This window comes from Ambystoma mexicanum, chromosome 8, assembly GCF_040938575.1.
Source record: "Ambystoma mexicanum isolate Mex_15411 chromosome 8, UKY_AmexF1_1, whole genome shotgun sequence".
Taxonomy (NCBI): Eukaryota; Metazoa; Chordata; class Amphibia; order Caudata; family Ambystomatidae; genus Ambystoma; species Ambystoma mexicanum.
Window position 1 is genome coordinate 480,142,565 of NC_090929.1, and position 24,720 is coordinate 480,167,284.

The 24,720-nt window shown below is 51.6% G+C and overlaps 1 pseudogene; it reads left to right on the forward strand.

Moving 5' to 3' along the window:
• Positions 1–837: 837 nt before the first annotated feature.
• On the forward strand, positions 838–988 carry LOC138474881 (5.8S ribosomal RNA; annotated as a pseudogene).
• The last annotated feature ends 23,732 nt before the right edge of the window (positions 989–24,720 follow it).

The following is a 24,720-nucleotide window of genomic DNA, read 5'->3' on the forward strand; positions in this document are numbered from 1 at the left end:
TGGAGGGTGGGATGGGATATTGGTGTGGGTCTGAGAGGGAGGGATGGATGGGGCACATTACTTGGGTGTGGGTCGGGAGGGATGGGGACATTGTTGTGGGTGTGAAAGGAGGAATAGGACGCATTGGTGTGGGTCTGGAGGGAGGGACGGGTGTTCATTTGTCAGGGGAGGGATAGGGGCATCTTGCTGTGTTGAGGGAGGATGGGGCATCCTGGTATGGGTCTTGAGGAAGGGTTTGGGCATCTTGGCGCAGTCTGGAGCGGGTGGGGGCATCGTTGATCTCGCGGAGCAGTCTGGGGTGCGTGGGCAACCAGGCGCCGGGGAGCAGGGATTCCCTTCCACTGTAGGGGATTTGCGACCCAGCAGATGGGTGGGGACGTCTGGCAGGGTTGGGTTAACCTGCTGAGATGTCCCCAACCGCGCACCGGAAAGGGAGCCCCGCGCGGCCTCCTCAACGAGCCGGCCTCTGCACTGGCCGGGGGCATGCACTCCTCTATCTGACCTGCCAGTGGGTGGGCATTGGTGAGTGCACCCTGGGCACCAGGGAAGCCCTGAGTCGGCAGCTGAGGGAAACCTGACTGCTCTCGAGGCGCACCTCCCCAGGCAGACGGGCCCGGCATGCCAGGCATGAGCCCTGAGCCATGGCGCAGCAGGCTTACTCACTGGGCAGGTGCTGAGGTTCCAGCCACCCACATCTGTGGGCGAGTGATGGCCAGCTCTGCTGGCGCAGCGGTTGACCTTCCCTCTTTCCCAGGTACCTGGAGCTTTGCCTCCCCCCAGCCTCTCCTGCACTGGCAGGGTCAGGCTGGCGTCTGGAACAAAATAAAACTTGCCTGTGACTCTTGATGGTGGATCACTCTTCTCGCGCGTCGATGAAGAACGCAGCTAGCAGTGAGAATTAGTATGGATTGCAGGACACATTTATCAACACTTCGAACACACCGTGCGGCCCCGGGTTCCTTCCAGGACTACGCCTCTCTGAGGGTTGCTTGTACATCAATTGGCCGGGGTTTCCTCCCAGAGGCGTGGTTGGGGCTGTCCCAGGGACCCCGTTCCCTTCGTTCCTCTAATGTCAGACCCTGATCAGCACCATCGCAGGATCCCTGGATCTGGCAAGCAGGCTCATTGCCGGTGCGGCCCGGCCCCCCCAGTTTCCCCGCCTCATGCGGGTTTCGGGACGGTTGGGTGCCCTGTACCCCGGGGCACCTGGCCATGCTATGTGTGGCTGCCTGTGGTGTCCCGCGGCTGCCGGTGCAGGATGGCCATGTAGCGTGGGCCTTTCGACCATGTGGCCTCGGCCGCAGATCGGGACAGCGCACACACTGCTGTGCCAGAGGCACAGGGCTGGGGCAACCCCCTGTACGGGCCTGAGGCCAGCTACCCCAAGCTTTGTGCTCCCCCCGACTACGGCCTCAGATCAGACGTGGTGACACACTGAATTTAAGCATATTACTAAGCGGAGGAAAATAAACTAACCAGGATACCCTCAGTAACAGCCAGTTAAGAGGTAAGAACCCAGCGCTGAATCCCCGTTCAGCGGCAGGCATGGGAAATGTGGCGTACAGAAGACCGACTCTCCGGCATCGCTCAGGGGGCTCAAGTCCTTCTGATCGGGTCTCACCCCGTGGATGGTGTTAGGCCGGTAGCAGCATCTGGCACGCCGGGATCAGTTCTTCTTGGAGTCAGGTTGCTTGGGAATGCATCCCAAAGCAAGTGGTAAACTCTATCTAAGGCTAATATGGGCGCCGGGCGGATGGCTAACAAGTATTGGAAGGGAAAGTTGAAAAGAACTTTTAAGAGAGAGTTCAAGAGAGCATGAAACCAGTTGGAGGTAAACTGGTGGGATCCATGCAGTCTGCCCGCAGGATTCAACACGGTATTTAGGTCGGTTGCCTGGAATGGTGGATGCCCTCGCGGGACTGCGCCCCGGGCAGATCCGCCCTCCGCAGGGCGCATTTCCTCTGTGGCGGTGCACTGCGACCGGCTGGGAAGGCCACATGGGGCAGGTGGCTCTCTGCTCCAGAGTGTTACAGCCCCCTGAAAGCAGTTTTTCTGTGTCCGGGAGCCGAGGGAGATTGACTGCTGCAGTGCTCTTCTCCAGCAACCGTCCTGGCCTCTCTTGGCGGTCGCCGGGGTGGCGACGGGAGACAGGGCTCCAAATGCGACTGTGGTGGACTGCCCTCAGTGCGCCCCGACCACGTTGTGCTGCTGGGCGGGGAGGCCAACAAAGGGCACCAGGGGTCTGAGGTGGTGTTGGTTAACCAACCGACCTGTCTTGAAACACGGGCCAAGGAGTCTTAACACGTGCGCAAGTCGGAGGGACAAATGAAACCCTGTGGTGCAAAGAAAGTGAAGGCCGGCGCGTGCCGATTGCGGTGGGATCCCGTCGTGGTGGGAGCACTACCGACCCATCTCTGTCAAGGAGATGGAGCATGAGCGTGTGTGATAGGACCTAAAAGATCGTGAACTAGGCCTAGTGGCAGTCCTGATGTGTAAATCGGTCATCCGACCTGGGTATAGGGGCGAAAGACTAATCAAACCATCTAGTAGCTGGTTCCCTCTGGAGTTTCCCCTCGAGATAGCTGGCGCACAGAAACCCCATTTTTATCTGGTAAAGCGAATGATTAGAGGTATCGGGGCCAAAATAATCTCAAACTTGGGTAAGAAGCTCGGCTCGCTGGCGTGGAGCCAGGCCTCGAATGCAAGTGCCTAGTGGGCAACTTTTGTAAAGATGAACTGGCGCTGCAGGATGAACCGAGTGCCGCGTTAAGGCACCTGATGCCGACGCTCATCAGACCCCATTAAAGGTGTTGGTTGATATAGACAGCAGGACGTTGGCCATGGAAGTCGGAATCTGTTAAGGAGCCCCAGGTAGGGTTCTCTTTTCTTTGTGAAGGACAGGGCACCCTGGAATGGGTTCGCCCTGAGCGAGGGGGCCAAGCCTTGGAAAGCGTTGCGTTTCCGGCAGTGTGCGGTGAGCTCTCGCTGGTCCTTGAAATCCGGGGGAGATGGTATCAATCTTGCCCCGGGCCATACCCATATCCGCAGCAGGCCTCCAAGGTGAACAGCCGCTGGCATGTTGGAACAATGTTTGTATGGAAGTTGGCAAGTCGGATCCGTAATTTCGGGATAAGGATTGGCTCTAAGGGCTGGATCGGTCAGACTGGGGCGCGAAACTGGGCTGGGCGCCTGCTGCAGCTGGATGAGGTTTCTCATCCCCCCTCCCCTCGGGGGCGGCGCCGACTGTGGGTGCGAGCCGGCCCTGCCTATGGATTGCCCCAGCTGCGGTGGACGCCTTTCTCCGTTCCCCTCCCGGGGTTCGGGACCGACGTACTGCCTCGGCCGACGCCTATCAGCTGATTTAGAACTGGTGCGGACTAGGGGAATCCGACTGTTTAATTAAAACAAAGCATCGCGAAGGCCTGCAGTGGGTGTTGATGCAATGTGATTTCTGGCCAGTGCTCTGAATGTCAAAGTGAAGAAATTCAATGACGCATGGGTAAACGGCGGGAGTAACTATGACTCTCTTAAGGTAGCCAAATGCCTTGTCATCTAATTAGTGACACGCATGAATTGATGAACGAGATTCCCACTGTCCCTCCCTACTATCTAGTGAAACCACAGCCAAGGGAACGGGCTTGTCAGAATCAGCAGGGAAAGAATACCGGTTCAGCTTGCCTCTTGTCTGGCACTGTGAAGAGACATGAGAGGTGTAGGATAAGTGGTAGGCCCTCGGTCCGCCGGTGAAATACCACTACTCTTATTGGTTTTTCACTTACCCGGTGAGGTGGGAGGCGAGCCCCGTCGGGCTCTCACTTCTGGCTCCCGGGCGCCCGCCGTGCGCATCCCGCTCCGCGGACAGTGGCAGGTGGGGAGTTTGACTGGCGCAGTACACCTGTCAAATGATAACACAGGTGTCCTAAGGCGAGCTCAGGGAGGACAGAAACCTCCCACGCAGCAGAAGGGCAAAAGCTTGCTTGATCTCGATTTTTCAGTATGAATACAGACCGTGAAAGCGGGGCCTTACAATCCTTCAGACTTTTTGGGTTTCAAGCAGGAGGTGTCAGAAAAGTTACCACAGGGATAACTGGCTTGTGGCAGCCAAGCGTTCATAGCAACGTCGCTTTTCATCCTTCAATGTCAGCTCTTCCTATCATTGTGAAGCAGAATTCACGAAGCGTTGAATTGCTCACCCACTAATAGGGAACCTGAGGTGGGTTTAGACCGTCATGAGACAGGTTAGTTTTACCCTACTGATGATGTGTTGTTGCAATAGTAATCCTGCTTAGTACAAGAGGAACCGCAGGTTCAGACATTTGCTGAATGTGCTTGGCTGAGGAGCCAATTGGGTGAAGCTACCATCTGTGCGATTATGACTGAACGCCTCTAAACCGTAACGATACTGCAGCGCTGTCGAACCCGGTTTGTCTAGGATAGCCGGTCTCTGGGCCGGTGCTTAGAACCGCTCGCCTCGGCACTCAAGTGTGGACAGAAGGGGGCTACCTCTCTCGCCCGTAGTGCACCACATGTTCGCGGGGAACCTGGTGCTAAATCATTCGTAGACCTGATTCTGGTTCAGGGTTTCGTAAGTAACAGAGCAGCTACCTCACTGCGATCTATTGAAAGTGATCTCTCAGCCAAGCTTTTGTCACAAGATTCTGCGGCCGATAAGAGTCTCCATCCTTCCTCCTGCTGTGCCGCGGGGCGTGCGGGGATACTCCCACCTGCCCTAGGTGCACACCCGCGGATGTGTGTGGGCTGGGCTGGGAGCGCTCTTCACACCTTTCCCGGTCAGCCTGCCGGACCAGATGGCCTCAGCCCCAGGCCTTTGAGGTGGTGACTTAAGCCCCCGGACAGGGCGGAGGAACAAAGGCTGCAAGCCACCCCGGGGTGCGGGGGCTGGTTCCGTAAGCCTGTGCCCACGAACGGTGGGGTCAGGGCAGGCACGGCCGCCGGGCCAACTGGCCCCTGGAGTAGGCCCGAGTTGTGTCCGGCGGACCAGATGGCCCGAGTTGCGGATGACTCCTGCATTTGTCTCTGGTCGGGGCTTAATAGTGGGCGTGGAAGTGTCCCCAGGCCCCGGCCCGGGTGCATGGAGGTGGTGCCTTAAGCCCTGTGCAGGGCAGCAAAGAGAGGTGGCAGCTTAGGCCCCCCCAGAGCGCGGGGGTAGTACCTTAAGCCTGTGCCCCTGGACGGTGGGATCGGGTCAGGCATGGCCGCCGGCCCATCAGGCCCAGTGCGTATGCTCAGTTTGCCTGAGTTGTGGCCGTCGGACCAGATGGGCCGAGTTGCGGCTGGCACGGCTGGCTCCTGCATTTGTCTCTGGTCGGGTGGGGGCTTAATAGTTGGCGTGGAAGTGCCACCCTGCGGCCTCCAGGGTGGCCTTGGCGCAGCTACCGGCCTCGGTTCCATGGTGTTCGTGGGTTGCTCCCAGTCCTCGGGCAAGTGTCACCCGCTTGTGGTCAGGTTAAAAATGGGGTGTGCGTGTCAAGGGGCGCCCTGAGTGGGCCCCTTACCTCCACGGGGCTATAACCGCTTATAGCATCCGGCCTTGAGATCCATGGCGTTCGTGGGTTGCTCCCGGTCCTCGGTCCAGTGCCACCCGTGTGCGTTCAAGCCCAAGACAGGGTGCGCGTGTCAAGGGGCTGTGAGGGTAAATGCACTTGCAGTGGGCGGCCCTGCGTTCCACAGTGTTTGTGCGTTAGTCCCATAGGGAAAGGCTCTAAGGGGGGCCCGGCCAGAGCTCCAGGGAGTTGGCCGGTCTGCTGCCCCCAGCCTTGGGCGCCTGTCTCGTGCCTGATTTTGAAGTCCCCATCGCTCCCCACAGGGAAAAGCTCTAAAGGGGCCCTGCTAAAGCTCCAGGGTGGCTGCGGGTGCTGGCCCCTGGCCTTGAGCACCTGTCTCACGTCTGGGTTGACTGTCCCAAGCCCGGTGGCGGTCGTGGCGATCCCCATCCCTCCCCAGAGGGAAACGCTCTAATGTGGCGATAGAAGCTCTAAGGCTGGCCAGAGCTCCATGGTGGGCGGGGCTGCGGCCCCCACTGGCTTGGTGCCAGCCTTGTGCGTGTGGGTCGAGAGTCCCCAAGCCCGGCGACGGTCACAGAGCCCTGCTAAAGCTCCAGGCTGGCTGGGTGGAGGGGGGTGTGCTGATCCCTCCGCCTCCCAACCCCCCGGCCTTGGGCGCCTGTCTCATGTGTGGCTCAACTGTCCCTCCCCGGAGGGATAAGCTCCAAGGCGGGCAAGAAACCTCTTACTTGGAGGGGGCAAAAAGCTCTAAGGTGCCCTGGCCAGAGCTCAAGGATGACCATTGCTGTGGGCCCATGCCCTTGGGCACCTGCCGGTCCTCTGTCTTTTGTCAGGCAGGGGGCCAAAGGCCCTTCCCGTCTAGGCCCATTGGAATGCATAGCCCTACCAGATGGCCGCTCTCTGAGGGCTGCTCTGGAAATCCCGATGGGCGTCAATTTGACATTTTTCTCCAGTTGGGTCTATAAATTGCCCGGGCGCGTTTCCTGAGAAGTCTCACTCTGGGTACACAGATTACAAGAAAGCTTAGTCACCTTCCTCCGGATTACTATAACCGGGTTGAGAGGGACCTGCCTGCGCTCCTCTTGTTCTCGCTGCCCGACCAGGGCTCCATGGCGAAACCACTGCACCTCCATGGGCAGGCCGGGGGGCAGGGGGCGTGCCCCACGTGATGCCCCAGCAGAGACTGGCCTGTTGGGGGCTCTCTTCCGAGCACTCTGTGGAATCGATTTGCCGCACTTGGTCCGTCTAGGGTTGGACTGCTTGGCCAGCTTCGGCTGTTGTTTCAAGCAATTCACTCCTTCCCGCCTGGGTGCCATGTCAAGGGTATGTCCCCCTCGGGTATGGCCCCCTCGTGTGGGCAGCTCTCCCCGCAGAGCTGATGCCGAGCAGCCCGGCAGCTCCCCAGTAGTCAGATCAGAGTGGACGGGGTCCCCCCGCAAGCCATGACATGCCCCCTCCTTCACCAAGCACGTTTCTCCGAATGCTGACCCCCTCTGGGGCTACAACGGTGGTGGTGTGCGGGCGAACCCCCCCCCCCTACTGCTTCAAGTTGTGCCTTTTCCCGGCCGTTCCCTCCCTCCACCCCATGGTGTGGTGGAGCAGGCCGGGCCGCCGGCGTCCATGTGACCGACCTGTCCACCCGACCTGCATGCGTCAGGGGATGATCTTTGACGCTCGGGTCCCACAGACGGCCCAAGAGGGTGAAAAGGTTGGCTCCGAGGTGGGCGCGCGGCTCCCCCGTTGCCACCCTCCAGCAGGTGCGGATACCTGGTTGATCCTGCCAGTAGCATATGCTTGTCTCAAAGATTAAGCCATGCACGTGTAAGTACACACGGCCAGTACAGTGAAACTGCAAATGGCTCATTAAATCAGTTATGTTTCCTTTGATCGCTCCATCTGTTACTTGGATAACTGTGGTAATTCTAGATCTAATACATGCTGACAATCGCTGACCTTCCGGGATGCCTGCATTTATCAGACCAAGACGAATCCGGGCTCGCCCAGCCGCTTTGGTGACTCTAAATAATCTTGGGACGATCGCACGTCCCCGTGACGATGCATTAGGATGTCTGCCCTATCAACTTTCGATGGTACTTTCTGTGCCTACCATGGTGACCACAGGTATTGGGGAATCTTGGTTTGGTTCTGGCGAGGGAGCCTGAGAAACGGCTACCACATCCAAGGAATGCAGCAGGTGCGCAAATTTCGAGGCACTGTAATTGGAATGAGTACACTTCAAATCCTTTAGCGAGTACCGATTGGAGGGCAAGTCTGGTGCCAGCAGCCGCGGTAATACCAGCTCCAATAGTGCATATTAAAGTTGGTGCAGTTAAAAAGCTTGTAATTCGATCTTGGGATCGAGCTGGCGGACCCCCGCAAGGCGAGCCACTGCCTGTTCCAGCCCCTCCCTCTCGGCGCCCCCTTGATGTTCTGAATGGAGTGTCCTGGGGGTCCAAAGCATTTACTTTGAACAAATTAGAGGGTTCAAAGCAGGCCGGTCGCCTGAATACTTCAGCTAGAAACAATGGAATATGACTCTGCTTCTATTTTGTTGGTTTTCGGAACTGGGGCCATGATTAAGAGGGACGGCCGGGGGCATTCGTATTGTACCGCTACAGGTGAAATTCTTGGACCGTTGCAAGACGAACCAAAGCGAAAGCATTAGCCAAGAATGTTTTTATTAATCAAGAACGAAAGTCTGAGGTTCGAAGACGATGCAATACCATAATAGTTCCGACCATAAACGATTCAGACTAGCGTTCTGGGGCGTTATTCCGATGACCCGCCAAGCAGCTTCCGGGAAACCAAAATCTTTGTGTTCCGGGGGGAATATGGTTGCAAAGCTGAGACTTGAAGGAATTGACGGAAGGGCACCACCAGGAGTGGAGCCTGTGGCTTAATTTGAATCAACACAGGAAACCTCAACCGATACAGAAACGATTGACATATTGATAGCTCTTTCTCAATTATGTGGGTGGTGGTGCATGCCCCTTCTTAGTTGGTGGAGCGATTTGTCTGATTTAATTCCGATAACGAACGAGGCTCCTCCATGCTAACTAGTTACGTGACCCCCCAGCGGTTGGCGTTCGACTTCTTAGAGGGACAAGTAGTGTTCAGCCACACGAGATTGAACAATAACAGGTCTGTGATGCCCTTAGATGTCTGGGGCTGCACGCGCGATACACTGAACGGATCAGCGTGTGTCTACCCTTCGTCGACAGGTGCAGCTAACCCGCTGAACCCCTTTCCTGATAGGGATTGGGGATTACAATTATTTCCCATGAACGAGGAATTGCCATTAAGTGCGGGTCATAAGCTTGCGTTAAGTCCCTGCCCTTTGTACACACCGCCCGTCGCTACTACCGATTGGATGGTTTAGTGAGGTCCTCGGATCAGCCCCGCCGGGGTCGGCAACGGCCCTGGTGGAGCGGCAAGAAGACTATCAAACTTGATTATCTAGAGGAAGTAAAAGTCGTACGGGTTGGGTTAACCTGCCGGGGACGTCCCCCACCCCCCCCACCGGAGAGAGGGAGCCCCAAGCGGCCCCCATCCTCTCCTCACCAAGCTGGCCCCTGAGCCACCGTGCCGGGGTGCGCACCTCCACCCTGACCTGCCAGTGGGCAGGCATTGGGGAGCGCACCCCGGTCGGCAGGGATGTCCCGAGTGGGAGCAGCCAGGAGCCGAGGGAAGCCCGGCCATTCTCGAGGGACGCCTCCCCAGGTGGACAGGGGCCCAGCAGGCTGGGCGAGCCCTGAGCCGTGGTGCAGACGGGCCTCGAGGTTCCGGCGGCCCATGTCCGTGGGCGATTGATGGCCATGCCCTGTGGGACAGCAGGCAACCTTCCTTCTTGCACAGGTACCAGGAGCTCAGCCCCATGCGGCCAGGCTGGGGTTTGAAGACTCTAGCGATCCCACCCGACCCCCACTGCCTGTGCTGTCTCCAGCCCGTCTCTCTGTCCAGCCCCCAATAGGGGAGCAGCAGAGGGGATCAGGGAAGGATAAGCGGGATCAGGCTGGGTGGGCCGGCGGTGGAGCGGCCTGCCTCTGTCACCATGGGAAGCCCTGCCGCCGTGCTGCTGCAGGCAGCGGGCAGGCTTCCCGGGCTGAGCGCCTGAATTTATTTTTGTTTTGCTTTAAAACCTGGATGGTCTCGGCTGACATCCAAGTGGGGAAGCTAGACGGGGCGCTGGGCTGTCTCACCGCGGCTGGCAGGACAGGCCTCCCCCCTGGCCTCTTGTCCTATCTAATTTTCATCCGTTTTTCTTCTTCAATTTCTTATGAAGCTTTTTTTTTAACGTTATTTTTATTGCATTTTAACGTCTTGAACATTAAAAATCCCCTTCCGCGATGACCTCCCCCTTCCCCTCCCCGTCACGATGCCCCCATCCCCAGATCACTGCGCTGCGTATCTTCTGAGGCAAATGTACAGGTGTACAGGGTATAATGGGTTGTAGTCTATAGTATATCCAATAGTCTTAATCTCTGAGGGCACCATTGTTCACAGTGGACACCATTGTTCACAGTAGTCTTTGTGCAGGAAGTTCAGGACGTGGTCCCACTCGTTCTTGAATTTAGCGTAATTCCCCTGTATAGTTTTTTACCCATTCCAGTGAAGTGTAATGGCAAATATTTGCTATCCATTCCTGTTCGCTGGGGATCGTGGTTTGTTTCCACTTTTGAGCAATTTGGTAGAGGTCCGCCACGCTTAGGACCATATATGCTTTCCTCTGTGGTTTAGTCAGGAGTGTGTCCAGCACGTCACTCAGGCCCTGCATAGCTTTTCGATTTTCTCTCCGTATTTGGGGTCCAAAGATGGCTTTTTTTCTTTGTTGACCACTTCCCAAAACGGTTTTAGGATGGGGCAGGACCTACTTTGCAGCCCCGCCAACACATCTGTGATACTGAGGGGTATATTTTATGTAGCTTCTCCGGTGTTAGGTGGCACTGCACCACTATCCTGGTCCACATTTCCCTGATCTGCACCCCTCTCGTCAATTTGGGTATTCGCTGCCACGCTTCCCACCACTGTTCTACAGAGATCGGGAGGGGCAGTGTATCTGCCCATTGTTTCATATGGGGCCACTGGACCTGTGCCTCTGGCATGGTGAATAGTTTGTACATTTTACTAATAATTTGTCTTTCGCCAGAATTTGTTAGCAAGTACCTTCCTAGTGGAATGAATTCTCTGGTGGTGGATTGTTTCATATCTCGAAAAGAGAGCCAGTGCTGCAGTTGAGTATAGCGGTACCTATTCTCCTCTCACAAACCCATGGTTTGTTTGCGGAGCTGTAATGACTTAACCTGTCCCTCCATTGTGTACCTTGCGCGAATGCACCTGGCATATGCTCGTTTCTCTAGCCCCGGGGTAAACTGTGGGTTGTGGAATAGGGGAGTGAACGTAGATGGGTAGGACGTGATCTTTGCTTTTTTAACCATAGCATCCAATGTATCCCTCACTAGGGTTATAATTCGGCTTCTGTACATGTTGGAGGCCTGTCTGCTCTTGAGCCCCACAGGACCTCGTCCAGGGGCCTTCCCACCACTGCCATATCCATCCGTCGCCAGATGCTGTTGGGATTCCCGTTGAACCAGACTCGGGTGATCCTCTATTGTATTTGTATTTATTTTTATTACGCGCCGAAAGACCGCAGGTATCAGGGTGCGGACATAGAGACGAGGACTGTGAGTAAAACAGGACAGGAACAATAATCTAGCTTGAGGTATTATGTAACATTAGTTAAAGAGCAGTGTTTTCAATTTCTTTTTCAAAATCTGAAAGTTGGTTTCAAGTCTGAGCGCAGTAGGCAGACTATTCCATTTTAGGGATGCTTTAATGGGGAAAGAGCACCCCATTCCGTTTGCTTTCTTTGTCTGAATGATCTTAACTAGACCTTGGTTTTTTGATCTCCGTGATCGTCCTGGTTCATACAAGGATATTTGTTCCTTTAGGTAGATAGGAGCAGATCCGTATAGGCAGTGGTGGACGATTGAGGCCGCTTTGAATGTAATGCGGTCATCTACTGTCAGCCAGTGTAAGGCTTTACCGTCTTCTGTGATGTGATTATGTCAAGGTTCCTTTTTTATAGCTCTCACTGCATCATTCTGAATGACCTGGCACTGATTGATGCAACCCTTACTTGTCCCCAAGAGAAGGCATTGCCATAGTCAAGTCTTGAAAGGATGACGGCTCTAGCGATGGTTGTGCTATTTTCTTCATTTAAGAAGGGTCTTATGTGTCTTGTGTAGTCTGTGGTAGTATCTGCAATTCTTTTTTTAGATATGCTACATGGGCGTTGGCTCCAAGGGAGGATTCCAAATAAATTCAAGGGTTTTCACTTTGTCTGAAGTAAGGATGCTAGAGTTCTTTATGTTAAATTGGGCATAGTTCGAGTTCAATTTTGCTCTTGCCTGGGTGGAGCCAAAGATCATGAGCTCTGTCTTACTGCTGTTTAGGCAGAGCCAATTTGATTTCATCCATGCCTCGATTATGCTGTAGATGTTGGCTATTTTGGTGCTGTCTATGCTGCAGCCTCCACTCAATTCTATAATAAGCTGAGTGTCGTCAGCAAAGTTGGTAAATAGTACACCTAAATTGTTGAAGAGAGTACAGAGACGGCGAAGGTAGAGGCTAAAAAGGAGAGGAGAGAAGCTGGCTCCCTGGGGTACACCATAGTTTACACTTATGGGTATGGAGGATTTTTCCCCCCAGTGTATTTTGGAGCTACGATCTGAGAGGAAAGGGAAGATCCAATCTATAGCCTCTTGAGAGCAATTTCCTGATGTCCCCAGTGCTTCCTGGAGTTTATGGTGGTCTAGCAAGTCAAACGCTGCTGATGGGTCTAAAAGCATCAGCATGCCTGTCTTTCCCTTTTCCAAGATGTTCAGCATTCTAGTTTGTAGATCCAAAAGTGCGGTCTCTGTGCTATGTGAACTTCTAAATCCAGATTGTTGTGCGTGGAGTAAATTGTGTTTGTCTACGTATGTTTGCAGTTGTTTAGTTGCAGCTTTGTCTAGAATTTATTTTGAGGAGTAAATTACAGTTAGTTATCGGCCGAAGATTAGTAGGGTCTTGTTGGTCGAGTCCTGGTTTTTTTAACTGAATTGAGCTGCTTTGTGGTACATTTGAAAGTTCGGAACTTCCATGGGAGTGACCATGAACCTCCAGGCCACCCTCTGTTTTTTCATTTGCCAGATGTAGTTACGTACTAGTTTATTCAGGGTTTCGAAGAATTTGTGGGGGACCACCAGGGGAAGAGCATAAAAGTAATGTAGCGCTCTGGGGAGAATTATTATTTTAATGACATTGATGCGGCCCATCCATGATATGTCAAGGAGCCTCCTCTCTCCCAGCTAGGTCTTGATAGTTTCCAACAGGTGGGGATAGTTTGCTTGGTACATATCCTCTAGGGTACTGGTTAGTGTCAGCCCCAGGTATCGAAGGGATCACCCCGGCTCATGTGAATTGCCCTGTATCTGATGTTTCTGAGGGCGTGCCTTCTTGTAGCGCCATTAGTTCTGATTTTTGTTTGTTGGTCTTCAGGACTGCCGCTCTGCCAAATTCCCCTAGGAGTGCCGTTAAACTCGGGCGGGAAGTGTCAATGTTTGTTAGCATGACCAGGGGGTCGTCGGCAAAGGTCATTGCCTTGTGGTCTTCCCCACCGAATGTAATCCCTTTTATTCCCCTCTCTGTCTAATTCTAGCTAGGAAGGGTTCAAGAAAGATTGCGTACAAGTCTGGTGACATGGGGCAGCCCTGCCTAGTACCCCTAGTGACCCTTATCGCCTGGCAGACATGCCCATTGATGGCTAGCCTGATAACAAACACAATCACTCCCTAGAAGAAGGTAACGCTGGGCATGGTATTTGATCAGCAATTGAACATGAAAGCTCATGTGGGGAGCTTGGTCTCCTCTGCAGCCTATTTTATTAAATTGTTGGCTCATCTTCGTCCCTTTATATCTCAGGCTAACGATTAGACGATAGCCAGAGCAATTATCAGGGAGAAATTAAGACTACCGTGGTAGTCTTTTGGTTGGGATCAGTAAAGCCGCTATTAATAGGCTTCAAGTAGTGCAAAATGGTGCTGGAAGAGTAGTGATGGGATTAGCCCACTGCAATCATGTATCAGTTACTAGAAGGTCACTGCATTGACTCCCTGTAGCTTTTCGGGTTCTCTGTCGTCTCTTGATGATCACCTTTTAAATGCAGACCCGGAGTAACGCCTATGTATCTTCAAAATCTTATCAAACGAGATGAATAACCAATCTTTGAGGTCCAGCAATCAGAATTACTTGACTCTTCCGAGAAGTAAGACCAAAAAGGTGGAAAATGCAGCATTTTTCACTGCAGCCCCTAAAGCTTGGAATTCGCTTCCTACGGAGCTCCGTGATTAGGCATCTCTAGCATGTTTAAAAAAACAATTGAAAACATGGATGTTTAAGTGATTTTTTTTTTTGATTTTTTTTTTAGCCATTGTTTCTAAGAATCTCTGCGTTAGTTAGGACTTTTGTTTGTTTTATGTTTTGCGTCTTGTTTGCGCCCTAACGCCTTTGGGTCCAAGGCCGCACTATATAAATGTTATCAAGTAAAGTAAAGTGGTGCTCCATAGTTGGCTTTGACCAGGCGGAGAAAGCCTGGGCCAAACTCCATAACCTCCATGGTAGCAAACAAGAATGACCATTCGACTAGGTGGAAAGCCTTCTCGGCATCTAGAGCTAACACCCCGCCCTGTTTGACTTCTCTATCAGGCTATCAGGTGGGATATTCACCTAATGTTGTCAAATGTTTGTCTCCCCTCGACAAAGCCTGCTTGATCCGGGTGGATTAGGTCGGGATTACTTTATCCATTCTAGATGTTACAATTTTTGTAAAGATTTTGGCGTCAAAGTTTATTAGGGCAATAGGGCGGTAGGAGCTACAGAGGGTTTATTTCTTGTTTGGCTTAGGGAAGAGGATTACCTTGGCCTCCTCCATGGACTGGGAGATGCGGACCGTATCGGAGAAGGAGTGAACAAGGATGTCATTAACGGGACTTATGTAGTCTGGAATGCTTTATAGAATGTGGCGGGGTACCCGTCCGGGACTGGGGCTTTATTTGGTGGTAGCGATTGGATCACTGCACACACTTCGTCTTTGGTAACCGTCCCTTCTAAAGCGTCACGCTGGCTCTGTTCTAATCTTTTTAGCCGGTATGATTTTAAGAAGGCCTTTTGGAGGTCATTGTCCGGTGCCTCTGTAGAGAACTTGGTGAACGCCTGCAGGATCTCCTCTGTACGCGTGGTTTCCTGTCACCCCCCACCATCTGAATGCGGCGTATTGTACCTGCTGCCTCCTTCTGCTTAACCGGCCTGGCTAAGAGCCAGCCTTTCTTGTTTGCCTGGAGGTAATACTTCTGCCTCAAGAATAGGAGCGATTTTACTGCTTGTATAGCTAGAAGCATATTGATTTGCCCTTTGATCTGCCTATACTCCCTCCTGATCGTTACCCCCTATCTGTCTGCATTACCCCTTTTTAAGCGCTGTTCTAGGTCCACCTGGAAGGCCGCCTCCTTTTTGGCTCGAGATGCCTGGTTTGCTATGAGCACCCCCCGCATGGGCTTAAAGGCGCCCCATACTACATGTGTCTGCACCTCCGGGGTCTTATTTTCCCCAAAGAAGTTGCGGATGGACTCGAGTATCTTGTCGCAAATTACTGCATCTCTTAGCAGATGGCAGGAGTTCTGCCACTCACAGAGCCCCGACCCCACCCCCCTTTTCCATTGGATTTCTTGCTGCAGGGCCGCGTGGTCAGACAGGGCTATGTGTCCCCTTTCTATGTTCCGTACTTGGCCAAGCAGTGTCACCGCGAAACCCATATGTAATCAATTCTTGAGAATGATCGGTGCACATGTGCGTAGTAAGTATACCCCTTGGAGTCCCCTTTTAGTTCATGCCATGTATCTTCTAATGCCATTCTGTTTATGCTAGCCTGTAGTTTACTAGATGGGCCTTTAGATGTGGGCGTCCTGTCCGTGCTTCTGTCCGTAAATCCCCTGTCAATATTAGCTGGCCCATTGTGAACTGGTCTAGCTTCTCCAAAACCTCCCGCAAGTATCAGTCCTGCCCTGAGTTGGGGGCGTACACCATGGCGATTGTGAGAGGTCTCCCCCTGCCCCCCATTGTAGCTTGTCAACTTTTGTCAACTTTTGTGCCTATTATTTGGACGTCTGGTAGGTGTCTAAATACTATGAGGAGCCCTTGAGCCTTGCTCTTGTCATTGGCCTGCAGAACCTGGGGGTACCCTCTCAATTTCATTCTGTGTTTGTCTTACTTACGGATATGCGTCTCCTGGAGTGTCACAATGTCAGGCTTTGTATCCTGGATGAGGTTCTCCAGTTTTCGTCTCTTAGCCAGTGTGTTTAGTCCTCTAACATTTAGTGTTAGTATTTGGATCCCTTTTCTGCGACCCATACCCCATTATACCCTGAGAGTAACCATGTTGCAGCAATCCCCCCTCAGTTTTTTTTTTGTTTTCCCCACGATCCTTCCCCCCCGCCCCAACCTCCCCCAACTTTCCTCTCGCCCCCTCCGGCTGGACTCGGCTCAACTTCCCTAGGCGTAACATCATCCTAGGTTGCCGGGTCTCATTCCCATCCAGGAGAATAACTGTGCGGGGAGAGCCATTCCTCTGCCCTCCTCCATTTCCAAGATCCGTCACCAACCCATCCCCCCGACTCCCCGAGCCGACCCTTAGGCCGACATTCCTCTTGTAACCCCACCGGGTCTTAACCCTTGTCTCGTGATCCCCGCTGATGCTGTTAAGTGGACAACCTATTCAGCCTGGGGGCTTTGGTTGCTGCCGCCCTGGGCCCCGCAATTGTTTGCGTCTTGTCTTTGACCCCTCTACTCTTCTCCACTCCCATGGCTTCTCTTGGTGGCTTTCATGTTCTGGCCTCCTAGTATGTCCTCCCCCTGCATACCCTTCTTCTTCAATATTCAGGATCTTGAGTCCCTCATCCAACGTGGTGATGCAGTGTTGGCACCCTTCCCACTTGACCATTCCAAATGGGAATGACCACCTGTATCTTATCTGGGCTTTAGTAAGGGCTTTGCTCACTGGGCCCATTTGCCTCCCCTTCGTTAGTGTGGATTTGGCCAGGTCCTGGAAAAGTTCTATCACAGTGCCGTTCACCTTTATCAGGGTTGCTTTCCTCGCCGCTTGGAGGATCGATTCTTTTTGGTCGTATCACTGTAAAGCCATCACCACTTCTCTTGGCCTGGCCCCGGGTTCTTCTCGCTGTGGACCCAAGCAGCAGTGAATTCTATCTATGATAATTTCTCCCCTAGCCTCTACATCCAACAAATCTTTTAACACGTGCTGCATTGTTTCCCTGAAACATCGCTCAAACTTTCTGGCAGCCCCTTCACCCTGATGTTGAACCTTCTTGTGCGGTTTTCCAAGTCCTCTGCTTGGAGCTCCAGGTTGTGTGTCATGACCGCCAGCTGCTTCGCTAATACATCTATCTTCCCAGTGTCTGCAGTGAGCTCTTGAATGGCGTTTTCATTTGTATCAACTCTGTCACACAATTCAACTATGTCGCCTTTGATTTCCTGCAGGGATTGTGCAAGTTCTGTGCGTATTAGGCTTAATTGTGTCTTAAGGGTAGCCGTCATTTAGTCACTGAATGCCTTAAAGCACTGTTGCAGCACCTTGTTTGTGACCTCTTGCCCCTGTAGCAGCGTTGGGGTTCCTCCGCAAAGGTGACTTTAAAGTGGTCATGATTGCAGTGTCACACTGGCACGGAGGCCGCAAGCTTCTTGAATTTCTTCCTGGGGTGCCCCCGTGCTCCCGCCGCTCCTGGGCCTCTAAGTACGCTCTTGCCCCCCTGAAGGTTCCTTCTCGGTTAATCTTGCATGGCAGGGTTAGTTTTCATGAGGGTGGTCTGTGGAGCGGAGCAACGCTCTCCTGCGGAGTCCAATGCTGAGGGCTGGGAGCATGCACGCCCCCCTCCCGCGGGTTCCTTCCCTGGCCGTTGGTTAGCCAGGGGGATGCTACAGAAGACTTAGTGCTGTCACCCTTCTATTACTGCAGTTTGCCTCTGATGTTGCTGTTAATGTTAATGTTAAAGGTCATTTGTACCGCGCACTATCACCACCGGAGTGGTCCCCTGGCGCTCTGGCGGCTCTGAAAGAGGGAGGGAGGTGTGGGTTAGTGGATGGAGGCTGGAAAAGTGCAAGAGAGCAGTGATGTGCTGTTGGCAGCCTCAGCCCGGTGGTTCCGTCGGCTGGGCCTGGGGTGTATGCGGCCGGTAGTCGTCGTGTGCTGATGTGCGAGTCTGTGTGTGTTTTGTTTTGTTGTTGCAGTGTAGTGAAGTTCTTGCGGTTTGCTGCGCTAGAGGTTTGTGGTTGTGTTTGATTTGGAGTTTGAGAGGTGTATGCAGAGAAGGAAATTGTTAGTGATATTGGTTAGTTGGTATCTCTATCCTGGATTGAGCCAGTTGGGCTCGTGTAATCTTACACGGCGGAATGCTTGTACGCCCTGTGCCTCAGGAGATATGTGCCCGTTTTTGCATTCGAGGCCGTTTGAGGATTTAGCTGTCCCCTCCGCCCGCTCCCTTAATAACTTTGCATGCCCCTTACCCCCCCCCCCCCACATGATTAGCGCAGCTGCTAGTGTCCATATTTCCGATTGTGGGGTGATTGGTGGTATCTCGTCCGTACCACAGCCCTGTGTTGCTGAATGGTATGGGTGTGGGCCTTTGCCTGGATCCGGGTATGCTGTGGGTCTCCCACCATAGGGGGTCCCCTTCCAAGTGTAGGTTATTGTTACGCTCACCTGGTCTCTGCAGAGGCGTTTGAGCATGGTTGCCGCCCTCCCTGAACTTGAATCACCCCCTTCAGGCCTCTCCCTCAGTAGAAAAGCTGTGAGCAGTGGTACGTGGTGATACTGCTCCTGTGAATTATGGAAGATAAGCTCTCCGTCCTGCAACTTCTGGCAGGGGCACGATGAATGGGATCTAGTTCCTTCACTGATCCCTGATAAGGATTAGTCCAGTCCAGCTGGGACTATGCTTCTCCTCATGATTGGCGAGTCTTTCTTGAGATCTTGTGATGCTGTTTGTTCTGTTTAATGTCTTTATATGTAGCTCCTATTTATGCCCGCAATAATGTCTCTCTTCTGTTTTCTTCCCTTAGATGGAAATGCGGCCTCAATGCAGCTGTGAGACGCGAGACGCGGCCGGACGGAAGATGGATGCTACCCCAATGTTCGACGGCAGGTAAGTGATGGTTTAAGGAAAATCCCGAAATATGGCGAAGCGCAACCTTAAACTGTTTTTTCAATGTCTGTCTAGCCTTGTCTTCTGTTTTTCCTTGCAGGCGCTGCTGTCGACGATGGAGCGTGTCGTACTGCGGTGCCAAGATGAATATTTCGGTGTTCTGGAAAGATTAAAGATGAATACTTGTTTCGCCAAAGAGATGTACAGGTAAGAACAGCTTCCCTCAGTTGGTAAGTATGCTGGCAGAAAGCAGGATGTCCAGGAAGCAGGATCTTCAAAGGTAAGTCTGACTTCAGTCGACGGTGAGCGTTACGATGCTTGCAAGTGTAGAATAATGCGAAGCGCCTGTCTTGAGGTTCGGGGCAGCTTATATAGCTGAGTACGTGGGCACGCCCATTAGGGCCGGCTTACCAGCCACACCCTGCCACTCCTAGAGAGTGAGCACGTGTGAAGGCAATCCATTAGCAGCCACACCCAAGAATACACTTGGGGCTGCTTAATGGATGCAATGTTCAAGGTTAATGCATCCTGCTTAATGGATGGAATGTTCAAGGTTAACGCATCTGAAGTGCTATGTCCATAATAAAAAGCTTTTTGGTGTTAAATGGATGTTCTTGTTTACTTTTGTTCATGAGCCTGGCGCCAAGGCGCCAGGACAGTGTCCACCCAGGTCCCCTGTGCATGCAACCCCTGCACGCCTGTGCCCCTGACTTCATGACCATGACAGCTATGGTGCGTTGGGGCAGATGCTTTCATAAACCTCTATGTCCCTTGTTTAGGAGGGGAGCGGCTTGCGTATTTATTTATTTATTTAACATTTATAAAGCGCTCACACAGCCCACAGGCATCAAGGCGCTGTTACAGGAATTTTGTTTTTCTTAGTTGTGTAATTGTGTTGTTTTTTTTTTTGTCTTAGTTACATATTTATAACGCGCTTAAACACCCAGAGGTTTCTAAGCGCGGACCCGGGGATCGAACCTGTTGTTGCTTCGTGTCGTCTTGCTTCCAAGACGCGCACGCTGCCGCTGAGCTATCCTTCCGGGACAGGGCTGTCGACTCCCTTAATTATGCCTTCTTACCCTCCGCCAGCTGGGACGTATCACAGCTCATGGGGGGGCCCTGCGCTGCGTGGTTCGTGAAGGCCCTCGGCTGCACAGAGCTGGGCTTGCTGTATGGGGCCGAGGCGGGCACAGGATTGCAAGGGAATGCTACCCGCTCCCCCTCCTTACTTTTGTAGCTGGTTTCAGGCCGCACCGGCTCTGCTGGATTGCAGTGCTGCGGTGCATGAGCCAGCGCGTCACGGCCCCAGAGGGCGCACTGGTCTGGCAGCCTCGTCTCCCCGGTTGGCCGCCGGGGATCGGGAGTAGTCTGCTCACACTCCCCAGTCTCGCCTATGTTGCTGTGGCTGAACGGGCACCCTGTGTCCGCGGGGGTTCACTCTGATCTCCTCCGACTCGGCTGCCAGTCCCCATGCAGGCATCACTGCTGGCGGTCTCAGGTTTGCTCACTCTACCACTCTCTGCCTTCAAACGCTACTTTTGGAGTTTTATTGGGGACCACTTGGTTCTCGGGTCGACCCCTTTGCTTTTGCTGCCATGGGGTCTTGTTTTTAACGCTGCTTATTGCTCCTTTTTCGGGTCGCCAGAGAGGAGCGCGCTCCTCATGGTGGAGTGGTCACGTTGGCCATCTTGGAATCTTCTTATGAAGCTTTTGAAGCCTTCGTCGGGCTTTTCTTGAGTAATCTTTCTTCTTCCACACTTCCCAATCCGTTTTTCATCAAGGACGTGGCACAGAGGGGGTGCTGGTCTCCACCGTTGACAATGTGGTTTGGCTGCACGACTCGGGTAGCGTCTGTGCTTTATTTTTACTTGAATTACCTGCCGCCTTTGATACCATTGACCATGCTGTCTTGCTCGTCCGGGCCGGCCTTTCTGGTGCCATTCTTTCCTGGTTTTCTTTGTTTCTCTCTGACCGAACAGTCAATTTCCCTCCCCCCTTTTCACTCTGTGCACACTGCCTTGACATGTGGAGTCCATCAGGTTTCCTCCATCTTCCAGGTTTTGCTTAACATGTACATGCAACCTCTTACCAAGCTTATTTGCTCTCACGACTTCCAATGTTATTCTTAACAGATGACACAGAACCTGGTCCGTTTAGATCAATCTCTCTTATTGAGACAGTGATCAGATTTAGGGCCTGCCTCTAAGCTGTGGGTGCATAGATGTGTAATAGCTGGCTCAAGTTGAACATGCAAAAATTGAGGTGTTGGTGGTGGGCCCTCCTTCCTCTACTGCAGTGGTCTTCAAACTTTTTGGCCTGGGTCCCCCCTGAGCAAAGTTTGGCCAGGCCGGGCCCCTCCAAAACGTTTGCGTGTCGTCACTGCACCCTACTCCCAGTACAGACCCTAGGCTCTCCCCACCCTACTCCCACCACTATCTCAGTGCTGCCGCCCATCCTGCTCCCACCACAGTCCCATAACACAAGTATACACACATCCATACACATTTAAATAAAAAATAAATCACCATAAACGTACCTTCTGGAATGCCCCACTCTAGTTTGCACCCCCTCGCACATACATACATGCAGTGCCCCAGCCATCCTTTCCAATGAGCTATGCAAGACTGGCGAAGCAAAACACCCCCAGCGTTGCATGGCTCAGTGATCACGTGCGGCTGGGGAAATGAACTGTCAAAGGCAAACAGTGTTTCCCTTTGACAGTTCAGCCAGCCCAGGAGCACTCCCTCAGCTGGAAAAATCAACCGAGGGAGTGCTCAGTGTTTCACTGGGCTGGCTCCTCGGCTCCTCCATAATGGGTGAGGTGGCCAGTGGGTGGACGCCCCCCTCAACCATTATGGATGAACCGGCAGGCTTGGACTGGGCTATAGGGCAGTACCAAAAAATGCAAAATGCTAGTGTAGGCCAGTCAAAATGGGCCACTTTTTTGGCCAATGTGGGCCAGTTTGAGGAGTTACTTCACTATGCAGCTAGTAGTTTTGACCATTGCTGCTGAATAAATATTCTTTAAATATCACAATTTGTTTACATTTGAACAAAAAACATCCCCTTGGGTACTATTCAAACAGTCTGTGACTAAAGGACTGAATATCCATTTGCAACTGCTGGCCATTTTTTCATTGGTGCATAAAACCGTTTTATGGTCCAGTCTGACCATTTGAGCTGTCCCTTCCCATTTCCTCCAATCTATTGGAAAAAAAAAATGTTTTTTTTTTTAACATTTCAAGCTGGGCTCTGCCCCCCCCGGGATGCAGCTGCGCCCCACAGTTTGAAGACCTCTGCTCTACTGTCTTTTGAACCCCCTCTTTTTAGCCATCTTTAGGGGGTGAATATATTAGCTTTTCTGTCTGCCAAATCTCAGATAAGTCCAGTATGTCAACTGAAAACCATAAGTAAGGTTCTTTGTTTACTCCTTTCTCAGTTACGTGCCCCTGTGGTGTCCTCACTTGTTATGTCCTCCAGGGACCACTGCAACGCCCTATTTCTGGCACAATCTGTCTACCTCTTATGGCACCTTCAGGTCCTGCAGAACTCTGCAGCCAGAGTAGCCACTTGCACACCTAGCTGTGCTCACATTACTCCAGTTGTGGCCTATTCAGGTCAAGGCCGAATGTCTAGTTCATTTTGCCTTTTATGGAACTTGGGCAGAATATCTACAGGCCAAATTTTGTCTGTACATTCCTGCTCATCCACTCCGCTTAATGTCTGATGTTAAATACTAACAAAACTGTCTTGTACATACAAATCCATTATACATCCATATTAAAGTGCTGAGTGCAAAATGTGTCCTAAAGTCAATGCAGAACCATATTACTTCACCAAGGCAAATCGTAAATATTGGAAATGCCCGACTAAAGTTCAAAGAGTATAACGGATTCAAAAAGTGCCAGGTGCACTTCAGAAAAGTGTCAAGTGTTTCGGAGTTCCTTCCACTCTAATCACTTTTTTAATTCTAGGCAGTGTGAGTTGTTTTTCATGTTATTTTAACTCACTGTCCTATAAAGCCATATTTAGAGTGACATTTTTAACTAGGAAATGTTTTTTCTGAGATCTTTAGTTATAGTTTACCCGTACTTGTTCACAGTGCAGCACCATTCTGTAAAGCAAATAATTTATAGATTGATAATTGCGTCACAAACCTCCGGCAATGTGTATCCGCGTGCCCCTGCTGAAGGTGTGAAGTTGTGATATCTGTTGAACCCTTACAGGAAATATTGTGTCGAAAGATTGTGAACATTTGCAATAGTAAAGTTTACTTTTTCTGTTATCAAATTCTTGCAGCTTTTCGTGTGCAGTTATGAGAACTGTTTTCCCACAAATGTTTCACTATTCGGCTACATTTTCTTCCAAACCCCCAGGTAAAGCAGGTTCACTCCGTATGGCTTCACAAATTCGATTCTTGGTTTTAAAAAAGCAATTGCCAAATATACTGTGTAATGTATAGTATGTATCCAGTCTACACATGTATATGTACTATTTTTTGCTTTACAGTGTATGCACTTTTCATAATAAACACACTCCCAGTTGTCTATTTCTTTAGGCTATATGTGTTATTCATTTTTAACCCCTTAACTGCCAATGGTTCCCCCCACTCGCCCCCGTGACAAGCCATTTTTTGGTGGTTTCTGTATGTCGCCATTCAACCCCTTGTATCTTTTTTGTTACATGTGATATCGCGGCCAGATTTGGCCCCCCTTTCTTCCTACATGTAGGTGGTGATAACGCCACCAAGGAATCCTAGTTTGCTGTATGCGGGTGAGAGAAAATAACCAAAAAGGAGCACATTTTGTGTTTTTTCAGAAAATGCCAATAAAATGATGTACAAAGAAGCCTGTGTTTTTTTTTTCCTTGTAAGAGCTAGGAACACATGGTTTGCTGTGCTGAATGCACAATTTTCCAGGCTTTGAAGAACAGGTTGAGAGGAAACCAAAATCATTTTTATAAGGTTACCATCAATTTTGTGAGAGGTAGGCGATTTTTACCCTTTTTTCCCCCAATAGTCCATGTGTGGACGGAATGGAAGAGGAGGGTAGGATGGTGAATGGGAAGACAGAAAGGCATACATTTCTGAAAAGTAGAGAGAATTCCAGGTTTAGGAAAGGCTGATTTGAGCAGGTCAGGCAACATCTATCTAGGGAAAATGTTCATAGTTTGGGGAACCATTTGAAAAATGACAGATAAAAAAAGGTATGTGCTGGACATGGTTGGACCTGTAAGGTAATGGCTTCTGTGAATATTGAGAAAAGCAATGTCTGCTGCATTCCCCTGACTCTTCCAGTTAGCACACATGTTTTTGTTTGTATTGTTTCACAAAACAAGCAATACTACAAGCCACAAACGGAGCCATGGTACACCAGATTGTTATGTTGACGGCCTAAACAGACGTACTTGGCATGTGTAAATAAGGAAAACAAATATGAAGAATGGCAAGCATACCAATTTTGAAAGAGCACACACCTTACCAGGGTAGGTGACTTGTGCAGGTTACAAAAGCATACAGTGCCTAAATCAGCAAATAAATGTAGGTCACATTTGGGAAATGAAAGGGTTGTGTAACAAAGTGCAGTAGCAAACGTATGAAAACCAAGAGAAAACAAATGTCCTACCTTCCCATAGGTGTCCCAATGAAAACAGTACCTCACATGTGGGGGGTGCACCTACCTAGGAGCAAAGGGAAAAGGCTAACCCACTGGTAACCCAAGTGTTTCGGGAGAGCAGACTCCTGTGGGAACACACAGAGGTCTGACTTGCGCGAATCGCCCTAAAATTTATTACCCAAAAGCCTGGCAAAGTCTGAAATGTAGGGGGATAAAACACAATTTTCAGACATTTCCCACCTGGAAACTACTGAAACATACCGCCAACAACACATGTCCTCCCTTCCCACAGGTGTCCGAATGAAAACCGTACCTCTTGTGTGGGTG